The sequence below is a fragment of the Budorcas taxicolor genome, chromosome 8 (genome assembly GCF_023091745.1).
Source record: "Budorcas taxicolor isolate Tak-1 chromosome 8, Takin1.1, whole genome shotgun sequence".
NCBI lineage: Eukaryota > Metazoa > Chordata > Mammalia > Artiodactyla > Bovidae > Budorcas > Budorcas taxicolor.
In genome coordinates this window covers 110,974,660-111,000,952 of record NC_068917.1, presented here as the reverse complement: position 1 = coordinate 111,000,952, position 26,293 = coordinate 110,974,660, and positions in this window count along the sequence as shown.

Genomic DNA, 26,293 nt, shown 5'->3' with positions numbered 1-26,293 from the left:
AAGGCTGGAAGTTGGATGCTTCACATCCAGTCCACACTCTACAGGTAGGCATGGAAGTGGCTGCAGACATGCTTACAGCAACATGAGAGGGAGAGGAGTCACAGAGGAGGCTGATGGCCTACGCTAGAGTGGGCGTCTCCAACACGGCACCTCTCAGTATTTCAGTCACGCTTCACGTTGCACTGTTTCTCAAGATGTCCAGGTTTGCTTGGGTGCATTGGACTTCTTTGGCTGGAAATCCTTAGGAATTATGGAAACTCAAGTTCTGTCAGTAATAATAACAGTCTGCAATTTTCCAGAATGTATTATGTACCAGTAATTTTGCTTGATAAAGGACAGAAATGGTCTGGACCTAACAGAAGCAGAAGATATTAAGAAGAGGTGGCAAGAATACACAGAAAACTGTACAAAAAAGATCTTCACCACCCAAATAGTCATGATGATGTGATCACTAATCTAGAACCAGACATCTTGGAATGTGAAGTCAAGCGGGCCTTAGAAAGCATCACTACGAACAAAGCTAGTGGAGGTGATGGAATTCCAATTGAGCTGTTTCAAATCCTGAAAGATGATGCTGTGAAAGTACTGCACTCAATATGCCAGCAAATCTGGAAAGCTCAGCAGTGGCCACAGGACTGGAAAAAGGTCCATTTTCATTCCAATCCCAAAGAAAGGCAATGCCAAAGAAAGTTTAAACTACCGCACAATTGCACTCATCTCACATGCTAGTAAAGTAATGCTAAAAATTCTCCAAGCCAGTCTTCAGCAGTACGTGAACGTGAACTCCCTGACGTTCAAGTTGGTTTTAGAAAAGGCAGAGGAACCAGAGATCAAATTGCCAACATCCGCTGGATCATGGAAAAAGCAAGAGAGTTCCAGAAAAACATCTATGTCTGCTTTATTGACTATGCCAAAGCCTTTGACTGTGTGGATCACAAGAAACCGTGGAAAATTCTGAAAGAGATGGGAATACCAGACCACCTGTCCTGCCTCTTGAGAAATCTGTATGTGGGTCAGGAAGCAACAGGTAGAACTGGACATGGAACAACAGACTGGTTCCAAATAGGAAAAGGAGTACGTCAAGGCTGTATATTGTCACCCTGCTTATTTAACTTCTATGCAGAGTACATCATGAGAAACACTGGACTGGAAGAAACACAAGGTGGAATCAAGATTTTTGCCGGGAGAAATATCAATAACCTCAGATATGCAAATGACACCACCCTTATGGCAGAAAGTGAAGAGAAACTAAAAAGCCTCTTGATGAAAGTGAAAGAGGAGAGCGAAAAAGTTGGCCTAAAGCTCAACATTCAGAAAACGAAGATCATGGCATCCGATCCCAGCACTTCATGGGAAATAGGTGGGGAAACAGTGGAAACAGTGTCAGACTTTATTTTGGGGGGCTCCAATATCACTGCAGATGGTGATTGCAGCCATGAAATTAAAAGACGCTTACTCCTTGGAAGAAAAGTTATGACCAACCTAGACAGCATATTCAAAAGCAGAGACATTACTTTGCTGACTAAGGTCCGTCTAGTCAAGGCTATGGTTTTTCCAGTGGTCATGTATGGATGTGAGAGTTGGACTGAGCACCAAAGAACTGATGGTTTTGAACTGTGGTGTTGGAGAAGACTCTTGAGAGTCCCTTGGACTGCAAGGAGATCCAACCAGTCCATTCTGAAGGAGATCAGCCCTGGATGTTCTTTGGAAGGACTGATGCTAAAGCTGAAACTCCAGCACTTTGGCCACCTGATGTGAAGAGTTGACTTATTGGAAAAGACTCTGATGCTGGGAGGGATTGGGGGCAGGAGGAGAAGGGGACGACCGAGGATGAGATGGCTGGATGGCATCACAGACTCGATGGACATGAGTCTGAGTGAACTCCAGGAGATGGTGATGAACAGGGAGGCCTGGTGTGCTGCAATTCATGGGGTTGCAAAGAGTTGGACATGACTGAACGACTGAACAGAACTGAACTGAACTGAATTTTGTTAAGCTTTGACCATTCCATAAACTATTCATAATAACCCTATAGACTGAATACTTTTATTAACACACTTTTTAGGTAATGGTGCTGATTATGAAGTTCATGCCTACTGAACACTTACTGTATCATTGGCAATGATACAGTATATCATGCCTTATATATGTATATAAATATATATATTTATATCATATAAGTAATTGAACAGTCCCATGAAGTTTAGAAAACTGAGGCTCAGTTAACAATATGTCCAAGTTAATAAGTGTCTAAATCAATGACACAGCTAATAAGAGTTACAGCTGGAATTTAAAGGCCAATTTAAATTTTCAAAGTAAACCAACCCATACAGCATAAAACCAACACAGAGATCACAAAACTGAACATAATCAGCCTCCCAGAAAATCTCTCATACCCTCTGCTGGTCACTTTCTCCCTCTACCCAAAGGTAAGCACTGTTTTGACTGCTATGACCATTAATTTGTTGCGCCTGTTTTTAACTTAACACGAGATTGCTGTATAGTAAGCAATCATTTATATCTGGCTTCTTCTTTTTCAGTGTTAGTTTTATTTGTTTAAATTCTTCTCTGTTGTTGTGTTTAGCAGTAGTTTGTTCATTGCTGCGTAATATCCCATTGTCTGAATATACCACACTGTATTCATTGTCCTGTTGATGGACATTTTTGATGCATTGAGGTTCAAAATATTTCTGTTGTCATAAACATTACTTTATGTATCATTTGGAAGTACACAAATGTATGCATTTCCTAGGAATGAAATTGCTGGCTCAAAGGGTATGCAAATACCCAGCTTTAGCAAACACTACAAAGCAGTTTTTCAAAGTAGATGTAACTGTGTATACCTTCATCAGCAATGGAGGAATGTTCCAATTTCTTTATCTTTGCTAACATTTGTATTCTAAATTCTTTTCATTTTAATATTATCAATGTGGTTTTAATATGTACCACCTAATAATTAATGAGGTTGAACACATCTCTAATTTTTGTAATGTTAAAGCATTTGTCCTCATTTATCTAATGAGTTCTCTTTTTTCATCATATGTAGATATTTGATTTGTAAATGTAAGATTGCACATTTTTCTACATCTGAGTTATATTTTAACTAAAATATAATATAGTAAATAAAACAATCTCATTCCAGAGATTAGATACTTAGTAAATTCACATTTATAGAATGCTTTACTTTAATGACTTACATTTTAACTCTGTTCTATTTAATGTCTTTCCAAAATACAATATTTAGCAAATAATTTGCATCATTATTCTTATTTTTGAGATTAAAAAAATAAAACTTAGGGAGGTAAGTTCTCATAGACAGTAAAGTGGTGATATTGAGCCTAGGAAACATTTCCTCCAACTTACGTATTTGTAGTCCACTGACGTTTACTGTAAATTATGATAAGAACATAGCATATATGCTTTCTTAACAAACTTTTACGTGTATAACCATATTGTTCATTTCAGGCACAATGCATGAAGATATTTAAAACTTTTTCATCTTGTGTGTCTTAAACTTCATACTCATTGAACAAGTCTCCTCCTCTTGAGGAGACTGAGTCTCCTGAGCTGAGTTTCCTCCTCCTCAGCACCTGGAAAATATCATTCTACTCTCTTTCTACATATTTGACTATTTTGAACACCTCATACAAGTGAAATTCTACAGTAGTTCTCTGTAACTGGCTAATTTCACATAGCCTACTGTCCTCCATGCTTTCCTGGTGGTTCAGGGTAGAGTCCTCCTGCCAACGCAGGAGATGCAGGTTCCATCCTGGCTCGAAAAGATCACCTGGAGGAAGAAATGTCAACCCACTCTAGTATTCTTGCCATGGACAGAGGAGCCTGGCAGGTTACTGTCCATGGTGTTGCAAAAGAGTTGGACACAACTTAGCGACTGAACGACAACAACAATGTCCTCCATAATCATCTGTGTTGTTGCTTGCAGCAGGATTTCCTTCTTTACTTAAGGCTGAATAATCTTCTTTACCTGTTCATTGTTACTGAATGTGAGGTTGTTTCTATATCTTGGTCAATGTGAATGATACAGAAATAAACATGGGAGTGCTAATATCTCCAGGATCCCGATTTCAATTATTTGCATATAGATACCCAGAAGTGGGATTGCTGGACATATTATAGTTCTAATGTTAAGTTTTTCGAGAAATCTCTGTACTCTTTTCAGTAGTGGCTATATCATTTCACATTGTCATTAACAATGTATCAGTACAGTTCAGTCGCTCATTTGTGTCTGACTCTTTGCAACCCCATGAATTGCAGCACGCCAGGCCTCCCTGTCCATCACCAACTCCCAGAGTTCACCCAAACCTGTATTCATCAAGTTGGTGATACCATCCACCCATCTCATCCTCTGTCGTCCCCTTCTCCTCCTGCCCCCAATCCCTCCCAGCATCAGAGTCTTTTCCAATGAGTCAACTCTTTGCATGAGGTGGCCAAAGTACTTGATTTTCAGCCTCAGCATCATTCCTTCCAAAGAACACTCAGGACTGATCTCCTTTAAAATGCACTGGCTGGATCTCCTTGCAGTCCAGGGGACTCTCAAGCGTCTTCTCCAACACCACAGTTCAAAAGAATCAATTCTTCTGTGCTCAGCTTTCTTCACAGTCCAACTCTCACATCCATATATGACTACTGGAAAAACCATAGCCTTGACTACATGGATCTTTGCTGGCAAAGTAATGTCTCTGCTTTTGAATATGCTATCTAGGTTGGTCATAACTTTCCTTCCAAGGACTAAGCATCTTTTAATTCCATGGCTGCAATCACCATCTGCAGTGCAAAGATGGTCTCAATAAAGGACAGAAATGGTATGGACCTAACAGAAGCAGAAGATATTAAGAAGAGGTGGCAAGAATACATAGAAGAACTGTACAAAAACAATCTTCAAGACCAAGATAATCACGATGGTGTGATCACTCGCCTAGAGCCAGACCTCCTGAAATCTGAAGTCAAGTGGGCCTTAGAAAGCATCACTATGAACAAAGCTAGTGGAGGTGATGGAATTCCAGTGGACCTATTTCAAATCCTGAAAGATGATGCTGTGAAAGTACTGCACTCAATATGCCAGCACATTTGGAAAACTCAGCAGGGGCCACAAGACTGGAAAAAGTCAGTTTTCATTCCAATCCCAAAGAAAGGCAGTGCCAAAGAATGCTCAAACTACTGCACAATTGCACTCATCTCACATGCTAGTAAAGCAATGCTAAAAATTCTCCAAGCCAGGCTTCAGCAATACGTGAACCGTGAACTCCCTGACGTTCAAGCTGATTATAGAAAAGGCAGAGGAACCAGAGATCAAATTGCCAACATCCACTGGATCATGGAAAAAGCAAGAGAGTTCCAGAAAAACATCTATTTCAGCCTTATTGACTATGCCAAAGCCTTTGACTGTGTGGACCACAAGAAACTGTGGAAAATTCTGAAAGAGATGGGAATGCCAGACCACCTGACCTCCTCTTGAGAAACCTATAGGCAGGTCAGGAAGCAATGTTTAGAACTGGACATGGAACAACAGACTGGTTCAAAATAGGAAAAGGAGTACATCAAGGCTGTATATTGTCATCCTGCTTATTTAACGTCTTTGCAGAGTACATCATGAGAAACGCTGGGCTGGATGAAGCACAAGCTGGAATCAAGATTGCTGGGAGAAATATCAATGACCTCAGATATGCAGATGACACCACCCTTATGGCAGAAAGTGAAGAGGAGCTAAAAAGCCTCTTGATGAAAGTGAAAGAGGAGAGTGAAAAAGTTGGCTTAAAGCTCAAGGATTCCAATTTTTCAAATACTTCTCTAGTATTTGTTCTTTTTAAAAATAACCACCCTAGCAAATAGAAAGTGATATCTCACTGTAGTTTTGATTTGCATTTCCTTGATGGTACATCTTCTTTGGAAAAAAATGTCTATTCAAGTCATTTACCCATTTTGAAATCAGGTTATCTTGGGTGTTGTGTTTTTTTTTTTTTTCTTTTTCCATTTTTGCTATTGAGCTATAGAAGATCTTTATTATATTTTGGACATTAATCCCATATCAGATAGCTGGTCTGCAAACGTTTTTTCCCATTCCATAGGTTGCCTTTTTACTCTGCTAGTTGTTTATTTTTCTGTACAGAATATTCTTGATTTGAGGTGGTCCTCCTTGCCTATTTCTGCCCATGTTGCTTGTGTTTTTAGTATCATATAAAGTAGGTAATCATTTTAAGTACTTTTGGTGAATACCTGAGTATATTATAGCCTTTTTGAAGCTTTTCCCTTAATATATATCATGATCAAGACTCACTTCATACTCTACCTTATCCAAGAAGTATTTTTCTGACTTTTTCACATTTTCCTCAGTAATTCTATATAATTGTTTACTTACATCATGCTTTCAACTCAAGTTATTGAATAGTTTTTTTCTTGATTATGTCTCCAAATAAACCTTTAGGACAGTGGCCATGTCTTTCTTTGATTTATTTCCTTGATGCCTGTGGTTCAAACAGCATTTATTACCACATCTAATCAAACAAAAGGATGGAGTGTGGCATTGTTGTCCACACTCAAACTCCTGGCCTGAATTCATTGGTTCTAAATAATCTTGAGTACTCAATCTTGTGGTGTAGTTGGAAGATAAAATAGTGAAAACGCCCATTGGATTTGGCACGGGAAGCTTATAGCCTAATTGTATCTGGTTGCTAATTGTTGTGTGACATTGGGTATATTGTCCATCCTCTCTCTGTCGTCTCCTCATCCTCGAAGCAGAAAAGAAACGTCTACTTGCTTATTCCTCAAAATTAACATGAAGGTCACGTAAAGTAGCATCCATGAAACTCTGGCAAACCAGCCAGCAGCGAAAAATTAAAATATTGAAATGTATTATTTTCCCAGCCAAATAGTTAATGATACTAGCTTTGGATGTCACCCTACTAGATGACAGGAACACTTGAGGACTGAAATTTCTCAAGTAAAAAGGTAAACAATTCTTAATCATGAACTGTCAGACATGGCTGCCTTTGGAAGGTATTTGGGGTCTTGTCTGTTATTTCTTAAATTATATTCCATGTAGCAAAGCCTCCTTCTGTTCATTGAAAATCCAGCTGGGGAAAAAAAAAAAAAAAACAGCAAAAGAAAGAGTGGGCATAAAGTGCCACTAGATTCAAATTAAAGAAAAATATAATTGGGGGCGTAGAAATTCACTGATAGAAAAAAATATTACTAAAGTGTCAGGATTAAAAGTTGCCTTAGAAAACATCTATTTTGAAATTCCCAATAGTTGCTTATCTAGTCCTTCTATGACTTATAAACAACTTTCATTTCCATTTTTGTATGCAAAAAACCTCACACAATGAGAATATACTGTCTCATAGCTAGGATTCGATCTACATCAGCCTGTGTTTCCCTGGTTACTTCTCAAGATGTCACCTTGCCTCTTGTTGCCAGCAGCCAGCCCCCAGTAAATCGATTGGAGTCTGTGACCTTCTCAACAGGACCCAGAACCTGGGCTTCCATTCTCCAATCTGTTACTACAGACCCGGGACCAGGGTGAGCAAACCCAGTCAAGACACCCGTTATTTGCAAAATCATCACCAACTTTCGTTTATGCCTACAAACTGGGCCTACTAAGAGTGGCTGCTCAGAAGAACAGAGCTGTTCACTGACTGGTTGCAGCAAACTGAGAGGAAGTGCGCTCCACGAAGAAGGCGTGGACCAGCCTCGTTCACTCACTGATGCCCGAGTCCAGGAGGAACCAACCGGAGAGGCATTCGGCAATGGCCAGCTCCCTGATCCCAACCTGTCTCAATCTTTGTTCCCGGTGCCAAGTGGAATGCCAGCTGGATGTGCCCCAATTACTGTAGTTGATCAAATACTGAGAACTTTCAGACCAGAGATCTGCTTTTTTTTTTTCCTTTCCCCAGCCTGCTGTGAAATCAGCTGTGCTGGCTGTACAGATGTGACCTATAGCTCTTTACGTGCCAGATGTGAACAGATGTGCACTTAGCATGACTTCTTTAGGCCAACCACCCAGCCAGAGTTGCTGCTGATGAGTAGAGACAACACGGAAAGAAAAGCATATGTGACAGTGTAACTGGCTAACACAGCAACATCACCTTGCAAGCTAAGCAGAGGCTGAGGATCCAGGTAAAACAGGACCAGGCCTGAATAGGCAAAGCCAAGGGAAGACAAAAGAAAAAGATAGAATATGAAGCAGAATCAGAGAAGACTGGTAAACTTTGATTTATTCAACCCTTTTGGTCTTAATAAAGGTAAGCCCAAGCTTTGCAAATTTATGGGTATGCATATGCACACACATACATGGGTGCATTTATTTAAATGCTGAAGCTACTGGGGAAATGGGAAATGTATCATTAAGAGTGGAGTGCAGGCTACTAGCAGGAGTTCAGGACTTTAAGGGAAGTGACCTGTAACTTGCAGAGGGCATTGATAGCTTATGGAGGACCTGGGGCTTCTGTTTCAAGTAGGCAAAGAAGTGTTGTAGAAGGAGCTACATTATTACTCTAATATAATGTAGTTTGACTGATAGTTCCAAGGAGCACTATATAAGGCAGACTAGAGAGGCAGGAAGATTGGCTACAAACCACAGGCAAGGGCTAAAGCCAGAGTGATGTGAGACTGAACTGAGATAGAGAGGAGGAAACCGAAAGTCAAAGGAGCTAGGTGAGAACTCTACAGAGACTAGAGTGTGAGGAGTGTGGGGTGCACCTGAGAGGGAGGGTTCAAGTAGGAAGGGGAATTTGTAGTGAGGCTACCTGGAGACACAGGAAGAGGAAAACCAGCCTTCAATACGTGCCTGTTCAGTGCCTGGTTGTATGTGGTTTAATCTTTACACCAACCTATTGGGTTTGTTTTTCAAATATATAATTTCTTTACTATATGCATTAGTTTCTGCTGACCAGTGAACTGAATCAACAGAATGAAGCAGGGTAAAGGCTAATAGAATTGTGCAAGGAGAACGCAGTGGTTATAGCAAACACCCTCTTCCAACAACACAAGAGAAGACTCTACACATGGACATCATCAGATAGTCAATACCAAAATCAGATAAATTATATTCTTTGCAGCCAAAGATGGAGAAGCTCTATACAGTCAGTAAAACAAGACCAGGAGCTGACTGTGGCTCAGATCATGAGCTCCTTATTGTCAAATTCAGACTTAAATTGAAAAAAGGAGGGAAAAACACTAGACCATTCACTTATGACCTAAATCACATCCCTTACCATTATACAGCAGAAGTGACAAACAGATTCAAGGGATTAGATCTGATAGACACAGTGCTTGAAGAACTATGGATAGGGGTTCATGACATGATACAGGAGGCAGTGATCAAGACCATCCCCCAAGAAAAGAAATGTAAAAAGGCAAAATAGCTGTTTGAGGAGGGCTTACAAATAGCTGAGAAAAGAAGAGAATCTAAAGGCCAAGGAGAAAAGGAAAGATATACTCATTTGAATGCAGAGTTCCAAAGAATAGCAAGGAAAGATAAGAAAGCCTTCCTCAATGCAAATAAATAGAGGAAAACAACAGTGGAAACAGTGTCAGACTTTATTTTTGGGGGCTCCAAAATCACTGCAGATGGTGACTGCAGCCATGAAATTAAAAGACGCTTACTCCTTGGAAGGAAAGTTATGACCAACCTAGATAGCATATTCAAATACAGAGACATTACTTTGCCAACTAAGGTCCGTCTAGTCAAGGCTATGGTTTTTCCTGTGGTCATGTATGGATGTGAGAGTTGGACTGTGAAGAAGGCTGAGCGCCAAAGAATTGATGCGTTTGAACGGCGGTGTTGGAGAAGACTCTTGAGAGTCCCTTGGACTGCAAGGAGATCCAACCAGTCCATTCTGAAGGAGATTGACCCTGGGATTTCTTTGGAAGGAATGATGCTGAGGCTGAAAGTCAAGTACTTTGGCCACCTCATGAGAAGAGTTGACTCATTGGATAAGACTCTGATGCTGGGAGGGATTGGGGGCAGGAGGAGAAGGGGACGACAGAGGATGAGATGGCTGGATGGCATCACTGACTCAATGGACGTGAGTCTGAGTGAACTCCAGGAGATGGTGATGAACAGGGAGGCCTGGTGTGCTGCGATTCATGGGGTTGCAAAGAGTCGGACACAACTGAGCGACTGAACTGAACTGAACTGAACTGAACTGAATAGAATGGGAGACTAGAGATCTCTTTAAGAAAACTAGAAATATCAAGGGAACATTTCATACAAAGATGGGCAAATAAAGGACAGAAATGGTATGGACCTAACAGAAGCAGAAGATATTAAGAAGAGGTGGCAAGAATACACAGAAGAACTGTACAAAAAAGATCTTCATGAATCAGATAATCACAATGGTGTGATCGCTCACTTAAAGCCAGACATCCTGGAATGCAAAGTCAAGTGGGCCTTAGGAAGTATCACTATGAACTAAGCTAGTGGAGGTGATGGAATTCCAGTTGAGCTATTTCAAATCCTGAAAGATGGTGCTGTGAAAGTGCTGCATCCAATATGCCAGCAAATTTGGAAAAGTCAGCAGTGGCCACAGGACTGGAAAGTCAGTTTTCATTCCAATCCCTAAGAAAGGCAATGCAAAAGAATTCTCAAACTACCACACAATTGCACTCATCTCACACACTAGCAGGGTAATCCTCAAAATTCTCCAAGCCAGGCTTCAGCAGTATGTGAACTGTGAACTTTCAGATGTTCAAGTTGTATTTAGAAAAGGCAGAGGAACCAGAGATCAAATTGCCAACATCCATTGGATCATTGAAAAAGCAAGAGAATTCCAGAAAAAACATCTATTTCTGCTTTATTGACTATGCCAAAGCCTTTGACTCTGTGGGTCACAACAAACTGTGGAAAACTCTTCAAGAGATGGGAATACCAGACCACCTGACCTGCCTCCTGAGGAATCTGTATGCAGATCAAGAAGTAACAGTAAGAACGGGACATGGAACAACAGACTGTTTCCAAATCAGTAAAAGAGTATGTCAAAGCTGTATATCATCACCCTGCTTATTTAACATATATCCAGAGTACATCATGAGAAGTTCTGGGCTGGATGAAGCACAAAGTGGTATCAAGATTGCCAGTAGTAATATCAATAACCTCAGATATGCAGATGACACCACACTTATGGCAGAAAGTGAAGAAGAACTAAAGAGCCTCTTGATGAACGTGAAAGTGGAGGTGAAAAAGTTGACTAAAAACTCGCATTGATAAAACTAAGATTATGGCATCTGGTCACATCACTTCATGGCAATAGGTGGGGAAACAATGTTAACAGTTTAATAACAGAGACTTTATTTAATTAATAGATAAACAGAGACTTTATTTTGGTGGGCTCCAAAATCACTGCAGATAGTGACCTCAGTTGTGAAATCAAAAGATGCTTTGAAGAAAAGTTATGGCAAACCTAGACAGCACATTAAAAAGCAGAAACGTTACTTCGCAAACAAAGGTCCATGTAGTCAAACTATGGTTTCTCCAGTAATCATGTATGGATGTGAGAGTCGGACTATAAGGAAAGCTGAGTGCCAAAGAATTGATGCTTTTGAAACGTGGTGTTGGAGAAGACTCTTGAGAGTTCCTTGGACTGCAAGGAGATCCAACCAATCAATCCTAAAGAAAACAGTCCTGAATATTCATTGGAAGGACTGATGCTGAAGCTGAAACTCCAATCCTCTGGCCACCTAATGCCAAGAACTGACTCAATCGAAAAGACCTTGACGCTGGGAAAGATTGAGGGCGGGAGGAGAAGGGGGCAAGAGGGGATGAGGTAGTTGGATGGCATCACCAACTCAATGCACATGAGTTTGATCAAGCTCGGGGAGTTGGTCATGGACAGGGAGGCCTGCCGTGCTGCAGTCCGTGGGATCGCAAACAGTCAGACACAAAGAGAGACTGAAGTGAACTGAACTGATACATATACCCCTTCCCTCTTGGACCTCCCTCCACACCACCCCCATCCCACTCATCCAGGTCCTCACAGAACACTGAGCTCAGCTCCGTGGGCTATACCACAGATTCCCACTAGCCATCTAATTTACATATGGAAGTGTATTTATATCAAACCTAACCTCCCAACTCATTCCACCCTCCTTTCCCTCCTGCCCTGTGTCCATGTCTGTTCTCTATGTCTGTGCCTCTCTTCCTGCCCTGGAACTAGGTTCAACTGTACTATTTTTCTAGAATCCACATACATGCATTAATATATAATATTTGTTTTTCTCTTTCTGACTTCTGGACATGGTAACCAGAATGACCAAACACTGCAGAATTAAGGGATTCATGAGGCACAAAGCTTACAGTGCCCAAACAGGAATAAGTTGCTCACTGAACATCTGAGCTCAGTGCTCAGAGTGTTTAGATTTCTTGGCCAAATTCACCTGCCTGGAAGGAGCAAAGTTGAGACTGACTTTCTCCCCAGGCCAATATTCTGGGAGAAAAACAATAGCATTACGCAGAACAGCAATGCAGAAAGAAATGCACATTTGATTCATACGCAAGAGGAGACGGGGGAAAATGTTCTATTTTGGAAAATTGACATTCAGGGTTTTCTAAAATAGAGGCTTTCATTATTTACTTTTTTAAAGTCTTTTTTTTTTTCCTCATACCCTCCATGTTCCTCAGGCCCTCCACCCTCATTTTGTTTAAAGGCTCGATGCAGAGTGGTTATGTATGTGACTGGATAATTCTCTATATTTTAAGCTTAAAATCCAGACTCAGAGTAAAGGTGTAATGTGCATCTGATGAATAAATATCAGCCTGGTTAATGTTATCTGCTGGTGTCAGCTTACCTTCCTCTTTTTCTCCACAAAGAAATGACAGGTCAAGTATTAGTCAGCGTCAGGCTGCAACTATGGAGCAGATATAGCATGAGGTGAAGACCTTCACACAAGGCACTGTGCAGATCATTCAATGAGGGATGGACCAGTACTATTTCATCACTTCCCTTGCCTTGAATCCAGATTCGTTTTCTTAGTAAGTCAGAGAAAGTGTGGCCTGTGGCCTGTGGAATCAGCACTGTCTGGGAGTTGGTGAGAAATTAAAATTCATGGCCTCACCCTAGACTTTTTGAATCAGAATCTTTGGGTTGGGTCCCAAGAATTTCTGGATTTAGAATTTTACTAGGTGATTCTCATCATCATGAAAGATTTTTAAGCTCTTGTATATTGTAAGGTCTTTCTCACAACTATTGAACTTGCCCTTTGTCACACAAAAGTAGTCATAAGCAATATATAAGAGAATGAGTATGATTGTGTTGCAAAACACCTTTACTAATGGACAGGGAATTTTGAATTTCATATCATTTTCACTTGTCAAAAACTATTATTCTCCTTTTGATTTATGTATGTTAAAATTTGGAAATGCCAAAACCAATGCTAGGAGAATAAGAATAGGCAGGCAATATTTGGCCTGGGTTATAGTTTAAGAAACTGTACTTTAGAGAATCTGTATATTGTCATCCTGCTTATTTAACCTATACGCAGAGTACATTATGAGAAATGCTGGGCTGGATGAAGGACAAGCTGGAATCAAGATTGCCGAGAGAAATATCAATAACCTCAGACATGCAGATGACACCACCCTTATGGCAGAAAGTGAAGAAGAACTAAAGAGCCTCTTGATGAAAGTGAAAGAGGAGAGTGAAAAAGTTGGCTTAAAATTCAACATTCAGAAAACTAAGATCATGGCATCCAGTCCCATCACTTCATGGCAAATAGATGAGGAAATAACGGAAACAGTGAGAGAATTTATTTTTGGAGAGGTCTCCAAAATCACTGCAGATGGTGACTGCAGCCATGAAATTAAAAGACACTTGCTCCTTGGAAGAAAAGCTATGACCAACTTAGACAGCATATTAAAAAGCAAAGACATTACTTGGCCAACAAAGGCCCGTCTAGTCAAACCTCTGTTTTTTTCAGTAGTCATGTGTGGATGTGAGAGTCAGACTATAAAGAAAGCTGAGTGCTGAAGAATTGATGCTTTTGAACTGTGGTGTTGGAGAAAACTCTTGAGAGTCCCTTCAACTGCAAAGAGATCAAATCAGTCAATTCTAAAGGAAATCAATCCTGAATATTCATTGCAAGGACTGATGCTGAAGCTGAAACTCCAATATTTTGGCCACCTGATGCGAAGAGCTGACTCATTGGAAAAGACCCTGATGATGGGAAAGATTGAAAGCGGGAGAAGAAGGGGATGGCAGAGGATGAGATGGTTGGATGGCATCACCGACTCAATGGACATGAGTTTGATCAAGCTCGGGAAGTTGGCGACGGACAGGGATGCCTGGCGTGCTGCAGTCCATGGGGTTGCAAAGAGTTGGACATGACTGAGCGGCTGAACTGAACTGACTCTAGGTTGGGTGCAGGAAGATATAGATAGAGAAAGACAATGAGAACCTCTCATTAGTCCATATCAAAATGTCCCAAGAATACCAATAAACTGCCAGACTCTTCTAGCTAAAGAAAATGTGAATTTCGTACTCCTAGCATTTCAGAGGTATCTCTCTCTCTCTTTTTTTTTTTAAGATTTTAAGGAAGTTTTCAAAAATTTATTTTTTTTGAAGTATAGTTGAATTATTTGTTGTTATTCAGTTGCTCAGTCGTGTCTGACTCTCTGCAACCCCATAGACTGTAGCCCTCCAGGCCCCTCTGTCCATGGGATTCTCCAGACACAAATGCTAGAGTGGGTTGCCTTTTCCTACTCCAATAGTTGAGTTATAATGGTGTATTAATTACTTTTGAACAGCAAAGTGACTTAGAGTTCTATATATATTCACACATATAACTGCATATATAGAAGAGACTTTTTCATACTTTTTCCATTATGGTTTATCACAGGATATTGAATACAGTTCTTTGTGCTACACAGTAGGACCTGGTTGTTAATCCATTCTATATATACCAGTTTGCATTTGCTAATCTCAAACTCCCCTTACTTGTACCCTCTTCCACTCCCCTCTCTCTTGGCAAACACCAATCTATTATCCATTTCTCTGATTTTATTTCCATTTCATAGGTTCATATAGATTCCACATATAAATGATATCTTATGGCATGTGTCTGTGTCTTTCTGACTTCACTTAGTATGTATAGAGTTATCTCTTTTTAGCACTGAGGCATTGTAAAACCCATAAATATCAATTAAAAAGGGTTGGATACATTAACTATGGTATAACCATTCCTAGGTGTTAAAAATGATGAAGGTAGGAACATTTGAATTCTGAACCAAATACTGGATTATAGGAAAAGCTAAAGTTATGTTTACCAATTGTAATGTATTTTTTTAAAATGTGTTCTTATTTCTAGAAAAACATACAGAAATTATGTTAATTCAGTGATAAAATTTGCTTCAAATAGAGTGGAAAAGGGGTAGGTATCAATTTTGAAAAGTTGGTTATGACTTGATAATAATGGTAAGTACATGATGGGCATGTAGAGTTAGATTTTATTTCCTATACATTTACACTTAAAATTGTTTGTAAGAAAAAACAATTTCATCCCCCCAAAATGATGACTGAGACAGATGTAGACGTTCTGATGTGGAACAACATGCAAGCTGTACCGTTTACTAAAATAAAAACAGACTACAGAATAATGTGTAGGAGAGGATTTATTTATTGTCTCCTAAAGGTTCTGCACCATATAGACTTTTGACATTTCAATCTATGTCTCACAGTCCTCCAGTTGTCTTTCTAAAAAACAGCCTAGATCCTGCCTCGCTGGTGCTTGGAAAACTCTAGATGGTGTTCCTTTGCTAGCAGAGCGGAATTCTAATCGCATAGTATGGCATTCAACTTCCATTATGATATGTCCATGATGAATCTTTCCAGATATTCCTCATTCCACTCCTCTTTTCCAACACATCTTACAGTTCACAGTGAAATAATTAACAGTTACACAGAATTTTAAGTCATGAAGCCATACCATGACAAAATTCTGACCCTGATACTGGCTATGTGATCTTGGACAAATTCCTGTGCCTCTCTGAGCTCAATAATTTCATTACAAATAGGAGTCATAACAATGTTTATCTCATATAACTGTTGTGAGAAACACTGACATACCATATGAAAAATGTTTAGTATTGAGTCTGACACTGTAATTCAATAAATGTTGGCTATCACTGTTTATGATTATAATTATTTAGCCATTTATTTCCTCATTAGTTCAATAAATATTTACTGAGTTCTCATTAAATGACAGGCAGCACCCTTGGCAGATAGTACAATATTCACCATTCTAGAAATATAGCATATACTTCCAGTGTCGTGCCTTTGCTAGAGCCATTTTCATTTTATGGGTTATCCTTGCTATTTCTCTGATTTCTCTGTCTGGCAAATTCATAGTGATTAACTCTCATGACTGAGTTCATGCTTTTCTCCCAACTCCGCTGCCGCTCTAAGATTTCCTCACGCCTTCTTTCCTATACCATCATAACATTTCACTCAACCCATGACTTCCTTTTATCTCCATCTTGGTCCTTTTCATAGTCAGTGAGGTTCTCTAAGGAAGGATCCATTGTTAATTTACCTTTGTCTCTTCAGAGGCTAGACTCTGACCTGCTTAGAGGAGCCTCAAAGAAACCCTTTAAATGTAGTGTATCTTTCAATTAACATTAGGAAATGAAGTGTCAGGTAAATCACTGTCATGAACATCTAACACTGAAGCAAAGAAATCTGCCACATTATAAAGACCAACGTTTCCTTTTCAGATAGTCAGAATGCACGTTAACCACGTACACTGACAAAGTTTCATCACTTTCAGCTCATTCTTTCATTCAGTCAAGATGTACTTGGCGTCACTCTGTGCTTGAGTCTGCCAGGAACTGGAGGTAGTTTACAGTTCTGTCCTTGGTATCATGTTGTTGCTATGCCTATCGATAGATCTTTCCCAGAGGGCACATTCGGATAAGAAGGAGATGCATGCTTGCCTGAATGTTGGTAGCATTGCCACAGACAGGGAGGCTTGGTTGAGGGAAAAATGGTGTCCAGAAATTACATTTGGCTGAAGTCATGTTTTGTCCTGGGGTCAAATGTGCAAATTACTTTCTGGCTGGATTGGGGATTCCTATAATCTATTCCCAGTTCTTTCTCAGTGGGAGTGATTTGGTGAAATTATCTTAACATCTCACTTTATGCTTTCCCATGTTTCTGGGAGAACTGACAATGGTTTATAACTTCGTGACGTCATAAGAACAACTTGAGATCTAATGAAAGCCGTGGATTCTCCCCAGGAGAGGAGACTGCACACATGTAATCCATGTACACAAATACACACCCGATCCTCTCATAATATCACTGCTTTCTCACTCAGGGCTCTACATCTTCCAGATTAAGAACTGCTAGAAGCAGGGGTCTCTGAGAAATTTGCAATTGTATAATTCCACCTGGAGGATTTTGTTCAAATCATTCTTTTCAGACACAGGGCGTGATTGAGAATTTCTATCCCATCCTCTCTTCCTGCCTAGGCTTAGGTCCACAAAGGAATATATTAAGTAAACAGATGCACACTTAGCCATCATGATTTGAGGGTGGTGGCGGAGAGGGGAAGGAAATGGGGATTCTTGTCACATTGCAGTGTATGTCTCCTGGTTGCCTGGCTGGGTTTCACTTATTGAATTAGGGCAAATTGGAACTCTCATAAACTGTGGTATAAATCATTATCTCAAGTTAGCAGATGCAGTCACACCAGGGTAGAGCACTGTTAATAACTCTGCTGGATTAGGACTGATTGGAACAATTTGAAACTTGTTTCTCTCAGCTTGATCAGTCTCATTGTAACCACGGCAATTATCCCATTTCACTTTCAATGGCTCAGCACAGACATGTTGTTGCTTTATATCCATCCTTCTTAATGAAGCCAGCTCGGGCTTTTGTTCCTTTCTCAAAGACCTATCCTATGCAAACAATAAATAACTCCACCCCTTGGAGTACAAGGTGGATGCTTGCTAGGCTGAGATCTCCAATGGGCTAGACGAATACAACCCATAAGTTGGTGATTTCATAGATTTATTTATTGATTTCATTCATTCTTATTTGAGCAGCTGCTATGTATCCAAAACTGATGTGTCAGGCTGTGGGACATAGAGAATTGGCGGAACTGCATTATGTGGCCCATGTGTCATTGCTCTTTCTCCTGATGGGATATACATCTTCCAGGGCAGGGAACACCCTTTCATAACGATAATAGCTATAATGTATCAGTTCTCTACAATGGGTCAGGAACTATGCTAACCAATTGTATCCAGGAAGCACAAGGGAAGGGATGCTGCGCTGCAAAGGAGTTTCTAAGAGAGAACTCTGTCTTCACACTGAACTGATCCAATAAAGTCTTCACTGAGGCTTCTGCATATGAATAGGATCTTAAAGAAGAAGGAATTTGATAGGTGAAGGATGAGAAGGTATACTTGGAACAGAGAGAAGAGCATGATCCAGACATATTTCACTACTTTTGTCGGAATCCCAGATCAAATATGAGGTGGCACAGATAGGGTGGAGAATTGCCAAACAAGAATCCTTTTGAAAACCTTATGAGCCTGCAATAGTTGTCAAGGAAATATGAGTAAAAATTAAACATATTTTCAACATTTAGCGTATCTGTTATCCTCCTATTACATAAGGTCCTTGACCTCTACTATTATTGGTATTCAGCTTACTGCAACAAAGATTTTGCTCGGTGTTTTCATGAATACAAAGGAAAATAAAAATTAATCATTTAATGGGCTTCCTGTTCAATTGAAGAGATGAAACAAATTTCAGGTTGGAAATTTATATGCAATCTCAAAGAAAAGGGGGTTAATAAAAACTAGGCCAATTTAGTGGAGCACTTTTCCTTTCTACTCCTCCCTCCCACGCTTTCCTCGGTGAACTCTTACTGAAGGGTATTTCCACAGAGACATCAGGAAGCCGTTCCTGTTAATGCCCCCTTCCACACTGAAGCCTCCTGATTCTGATTTAATACAACTGACCTTTAAAGCAATTTTCCAACCTGCAACATTTTTGTAGGGATATTTTATTTCAAGAAATACACATGTCCCGGACATTCATCTTCCAAAGAAAAGAATAAAAAAAATTTTAGAGGCTCGGTGACTCTGGGCTGAATAAATTAATATATCCAGGAGGGAACATAACATCATTTCATAAGGGAATTGTGTTCAGGGAAGATGGCATTCAAGCTTCAGCATTCACAATAATTTTTTGTCTTCTGAGAATTCAATACAAGATAAAGAAAACCATGAAGGAAGGAAATTGAGGGCATATGTGGGGATATAGGAGGTGATAGAGTATATAGTAACATATAAAGTATGCTATCTGTGTAACATCTATCTATATATGTCTTATGTACACTAAATATCTTACATATCAACACATATAAGAAAGATAAATTTAAAATTGAGCTGGATAGAATGCATGGGTCTCAAATGATGAAACCTCAGGGCTATGTGTTAAGTTGCTTCAGTCATATCTGACTCTTTGCAACGCTGTGGACTGTAGACTGCCAGGCTCCTCTTTCCATAGGATTCTCCAGACAAGAATACTGGAGTGGGCTGCCATGGCCTCCTCCAGAGGATCTTCCAGATCCAGGGATTGGAATCCACTTCTCTTAAGTCTAACCTGCATTGGCAGACAGGTTCTTTACCACCAACACCGCCTGGGAAGCTTAGATATGATATAAAAAGGGAGGCCTGTGATTTTCCCATCTGTTTGCTCTTGTGACACTTGAGAGTTCTACTCCATACTTAGTGATAATAAGAAAAAAGGAAGTGACTCTCACGTTCATTATGTTCAGTATTAAGGAAAGTCTAAATATCACAGTACAATGGCACCTTTCAGTCAGAAGTCTTCAAACTCCACGGTTTGCTCTGTTAATGCTTGAACCTATGCTATTCACCCTGTTTATTTAAATTATATGCTGAGCACATCATGCAAAATGCCAGGCTAGATGAGTTACAAGCTGGAATCGAGATTGCCAGGTGAAATATCAACAACCTCAGATATGCAGATGATACCACTGTAATGTCAGAAAGATAAGAAGAACTAAAGAGCCTCTTGATGAGGGTGAAAGAGGAGAATGAAAAAGCCAGCTTAAAACTCAGTATTAAAAAAACAAACAACAACAGAAACTAAGATCATGGCATCCAGTCCCATCACTTCATGTCAAACAGAAGGGAAAATGTGGATGCATTGACATATTTCCTCTTCTTGGGCTCTAAAATCACTGCGGATGGTGACTGCTGCAACCAGGAAGTTAGAAGATGGCTTCTTGGCAGGAAAGCTATTACAAATCTAGACAGTGTATTAAAGAGCAAAGACATCGCTTTTGCCGACAAAGTTTCATATAGTCAAGGCTATCGTCTTTCCTGTAGTCATGTACAGATATGAGAGCTGGACCATAAAGAAGGCAGAGTGCTGAAGAATTGATGCTTTCAAACTGTGGTGCTGGAGAAGAATGTTGAGCCCAAACAGCAAGGAGCCCAAACAACTGGTCAGTCTCTCTCTTTTTTAAATTATAGTTATTTATTTTTTACTTGAGCATAATTGCTTTATAGAATTATGTTGGTTTCTGCCAAACATTAACATGGCAAGTCAATCAGTCTTCAAGGAAATCAACCCTGAATATTCATTGGAAGGACTGATTTTGGAGCTGAAACTCCAATACTTTGGCCACCTGATACAAAGAGTGGATTTATTGGAAAAGACCCTGATGCTGGGAAAGATTGAAGGCAGAAGAAGAGGGCGACAGAGGATGAGATGGTTGAATGGCATCACCAATTCGATGGACATGGACTTGGGCAGACTGGGAGATGGTGAGGGACAGGGAAGCTTGGCGTGCTGCAGTCCATGAAGTCGTGAAGACTCAGACACACCTTCACGACTGAACAATAACAATGCTTCTTACTACCACCCTGCATTCCCATACGGTCTCCCTGTCAGGGTTTGGGAAGTGACAGAAAGCCTTAATCCTTTAACACCTTCTAAGGAAACCCTCTTTAGCTCTCTGACTTTCAAGAATTTCTTTCTGGTAATGGGTTAGATCATCATCCTCATCATATCATCAACAGGGATGATCACGTGTAAAATGCCTGTCATGGGCCAGACTCTAAGCTACGCGCTTTCTATGAACTTGTGTATTTAATCCATACAGTATCCCTAGGAAGATACAAAATGGAGTTTCAGTAAATGTTGAACTAAGGACTTTGGCCACTTCATGTGAAGAGTTGACTCATTAGAAAAGACTCTGATGCTGGGAGGGATTGGGAGCAGGAGGAGAAGGGGACGACAGAGGATGAGATGGCTGGATGGCATCATGGACTCGATGGACGTGAATCTGAGTGAACTCCGGGAGTTGGTGATGGACAGGGAGGCCTGGCGTGCTGCGATTCATGGGGTTGCAAAGAGTCGGACACGACTGAGTGACTAAACTGAACTGAAGGAATATCAGAGGTGCGTGCTAAGTTTCTTCAGTCATGCCCAACTCTTTGCAACTGTGGCCCGTCAGGTTCCTCTGTCCATGGGATTCTCCAGGCAAGACTACTGGAATGGGTTGTCATTCCCTTCTCCAAAGGAATATCATTATTACCCCTATTTTACAAAGAAGGAAATAAACCAAGATTTGCACATAGAGACACATGTTCTTATTTCAAAATTCCTTCACCTTTCTTACACGTTCCCCATGACTACTGAGAGCACAGATTATAGCTCTCACAAATTCTGATTATTCAGTCAAGGCACAGAGAGGTTAGATGGATTTTCCAAGGCCACAGTATCATGACAGTGAACCCAGGTCTGCTAGGGTTGACTCTGTCTATGAAGCTGCGTGAACTGAGCGGGAGACTTAACTTCCCTGAATCTCCTCTTTTTTTTTTCCTTCCTTGTCTGCAAACCTGAGGTTACTATGCCTACCTGGCAAAATCATTTTGAAGACTGAGTGGCTTTGTCATTGCTATCATGATTACATATTTATTAACCCATATTTTAGAGTAGATTAAGTGTTCCTAGACAGCATATTAAAAAGCAGAGACACTTTGTCAACAAACATCTGTCTAGTTAATGCTATGGTTTTTCCAGTGGTCATGTATGGATGTGAGAGTTGGACTATAAAGAAAGCTGAGCACAGAAGAATTGATGCTTTTGAACTGTGCTGTTGGAGAAGACTCTTGAGAGTCCCTTGGACTGCAAGGAGATCCAACCAGTCCATCCTAAAGGAGATCAGTCCTGGGTGTTCATTGGAAGGTCTGATTTTGAAGCTGAAACTCCAATACTTTGGCCACCTGATGTGAAGGGCTGAATCATTTGAAAAGACCCTGATGCTGGGAAAGATTGGGGCAGGAGAAGAAGGGGACGACAGAGGATGAGATGGTTGGATGGCATCTCTGACTCAGTGGACATGAGTTTAGGTAAACTCCGGGAGTTGGCGATGGACGGGGAGGCCTGGTGTGCTGCAGTTCATGGGGTCGCAAAGAGTCAGACACGACTGAGCGACTGAACTGAACTGAACTGATGTGTTAAACACTTTTTGAGCATTATCTAATTTAATCTTAGTAGCAACTTGTAGTGTAAAAACATCACGCTATGGAATGATCACACCAAAATGGGTTCAATTTCTGGCTCTACTGCTTTCTGGCTTGATATCTTTGAGCAACTACTTCATCTCTCTAAGCCCCAAATAATATATTAAAAAAAAATCAGAGTATTTATTCAATATGTTTATCTATTTATCTGCACTGGGTTATGGCTGTGGCATATGGGATCTAGTTCCCTGACCAAGGATTAAACCCTGGCCCCCTACTTTGGGAGAACAGAATCTTAGCTGCTGGACCACCAGGGAAGTCCCTCAATATGAGTTGTATAACTCAAATAAGAAATTATAAGGCATTAACTCATAGTAAGTATCCAAAATCTTGGATTGCTTTAAGATAAACGATTTTGTATTTTATCCTTTTGGACTGCAAGGGCTATAGGGCTTTGGTTCTACTCTTTACAAAGTCTAAGTTTAGGCTAACTTCACTTAATAAGGTTTCTGATTTCTATCTAATGCCTTTTCAGAATATATTGATCCAATCATATGAGTTTTACCCTTTTATTTGTTGGCTTGACAGGTGAGTCAGTAGCGGGAGCCACCGGTGCCTTTCTGGAGATGAATCTGTTATTCTCTTTTTGGCTCCCTTGCTTGATGTGTGTGTGTGAGCGCGTGTGTGCATGAGCCCAAAGTTTCCTAATCAGCATTAAATCTAGATTTGGCTTTAAAGCCCTGGTGGCTTCATAAAAGAAAGTTGAGATAATATATTTTCTAGGGAGTAGCATATTTTAAGGAGCACTGAAAAAATTTTAAGGGTACTCATTTTTTCTGGTGTCTATTTTAGTGATAGCTACTTAATCATATGTCTTATCACTTTTACTAGACTTGGTTTATTCATATTTTCTATTTCTTTGAGGTCAATTATAATGATTTACAGATTCACAGGAAATAATCCTTTTGATCCAGGCTGACAAAATTTGTATTTGTGTTACCACTTTACTATTTTAATATTTTGAATATAATTTGATCCCTCAGTTTATTCTTATTTAGGCTAACAAGAAGGCTTCCAATTGCCTTTTCAATGAACCAATTTACATGCTAATATATCTTAAAAAAATAATTTTGCATTCTATTTCATTAATATCAGGTTTTATCCTTACTAATTTCCTATATGAAGTTTCTGTGACCTTAGCTTTACTTCTTTTTTTCCTCCTTAATTCCTCTAGATAAGAACTGTCTTTTTTTTCTTTTTTTTCACTGTCTTCTTTAATTGTGAAGTCATTTGTGATTTGGACTTTCCCTGCTATGCTTTGTATGACTTTCTACATGGTTTGTAGTCTGCCTTTTGATTTCCTCTTTGATCCAAAGATTATACAAATTTAACTTACTTAGTGTTCAAGTGGCTAAGATATTTTAGTCAAATTTTAATAATTTACTTCTATTGTAGTTAGATTATTAAGAGAGAAAGTGGCCTGTAATAACTATGCTGCTATACTCCTTTTCTTCAAACTTGAATAAATTCTGGCTCTTTTAAAATCCCTTTGCACCTTACTTTCTGGGTTGGGTATTATGTGTGTGTGTGTGTGTGTGTGTGTGTGTGTGTGTGTGTGGTATGTGTTTGTCTAATTGCCTCCCCTGGAGTGTGAATCCCTTGAGAGTAGGGATAGTGTTTTATCCTATTTCTGTCCCCAGAGCCTAGCAGAGTTGGGCACATTGCTGGTGTTCAAGTATTCATCTGATTTGAATTTAATTGGACACAATGAATATACCCCTTAAACAAGGATGGCTTTCAGCCCCCAGTGCAGGCAGTAGTCGTGTGAGGGTGGTACCCCCTTAGGTGAAATTGACTCTGAGCTCTGAATCTCACCACATCCCTATCTACAGCCCCTCCTTGCCCTACACCTCCCCGTCCCCCGACTCCTCATCCCCAGCCCAAATAAGATAGCTTTCATTCCCTGCTGCCAAATGCCCAAGGAAGGCAGGGGCAGATTCGAAAATGCTGGGAAATGTAGCCTTTCAGTGTTGAACAAACGGTGTAACAGAGGCCTCTGTCACAGCGCATCACCTCCTGTTCCTGGGAGACTTCCGCCGCGCTCACCCCCCTCTCCTTCCTCTCCGCTCACTCCCTCTAATTACACGTGGCGTTCTCTCCATCACACAACGAGAGAGGTCCTCATTTTGGCAGGAAAATGGAGAAGATTGGCTAGGGAATAAATCCTGCCTTAAGCAGCGTTTCCTCCTCAGACAGAGAATTTGGACCAGATCACCTGTATGAGCAATCGGTTTATGTGGACTGAAAGGCCACTTCATGCCTAAACAAGCCTTCTGACTGACAGAAAATAAAATATCTCTCATTTTCTCACTCTTGTCATTAAAGCGCCAAGTCTTGAAGAATCACATTCCCCATCTTCATCGAGCTGATTCATCCCTACTTTTCCAGCCAAATCTCCTTTTACATTTTCCCAAAAACAGAGCCGGCTTCTAACTTCTGTATTTATAGCCTATTTACACCCCTAGTTTATGCTGTTTTGTCCCCTAGGATGCAAACACAAGTATAATAATAGCATCAATAATAACAGCCGCTTGTGTTTTGTACTTACTGTGTGCCAGGAACCATGCCAAATTATTTTATGCATTTATCTCATGTAATGCTTACAGTGATCTTATGAAGGATATTGTATTATTTTCCCCATCTGTTAGATAAGTAAACTAGAGTTTAAAGAGGTTAAATATAAAGTAACATGAAAATAACACTGTATACCTAGGAAGTAGGATTTCAGCAGTATGATTTATACTCTTTGTGCTGGCAATGTAGGAATGTAGTTACCAGACTGTCTCTCCACCCCTGCTTGCGTGGATCCCTCTGTCAACACTGGTGAAAGCCCAGGTCAGAGGTGATCTTCCCTACAAACTCTGCTCAGATCCTCAAGGAAGTCTTTCTTTTCCTGGCTATGCACCAACCCCTCCTCCCCTGCCTTCCCTTTGTTTGTTCCCTCTTTTGGTCAATACAGCTGAGCCCATCCTGCCCAGGGGAGAAAGGCATTCTTCATGGGACTAGCACTGCTCTGTTTCATGGAGTGACGTTTCATCAAGCAGCTCATTATTCCTCTGTTCCTGGATGTGAACACTTCAATGAAGATCTGCCTTGTGTTCAGGTAAGAGGAAGGCTAGATAAATCAACGTTCAAATTCAAATTACCTTTCAACTAGTTTAGAAAGCTAACTGGTATATAGATCCCACTTTTTCTTACTCCTTGAAGTATGTATTATTTTTCCTCCCATGACACTCAATGACAGTCACTGTTCTTGAAACAATGAAGGCTTAATGACACTGACAGCATTGGGACTTTTTTGAATATTGCATTAAATTCCTCTTCATTATTCTATATATTTATTAGTTCATCAAATGTTTACTGAGCACCTATTTTGTTCCAAGCACTGCCCCAGGTATTGGAGTCTCAGCAGTAAACAATTTAGACAAGGCCCCATTCAAAAGATCTTACTGTCCCTCATTAAAAATGAATAAATTATAAATAAATATTCTTCTAAATAATTTTTTTTTTTAAGAGCTTACTGTCAAGTTACATCTCCAGGCCCATTGGCAGGGAAAAAAAAAAAAAAAAAAAAACGCAACAGATTATATAATAAAGTCAGGCATTGTTAAGAATAATAGCATTCATTTAGCCTGTTATTTTTTAATACTGTGCTTTTCCCAAGGTGAAATTAGTGTAGGGACTTCCCCGGTGGTCCAGTGGCTAAGACTCCAT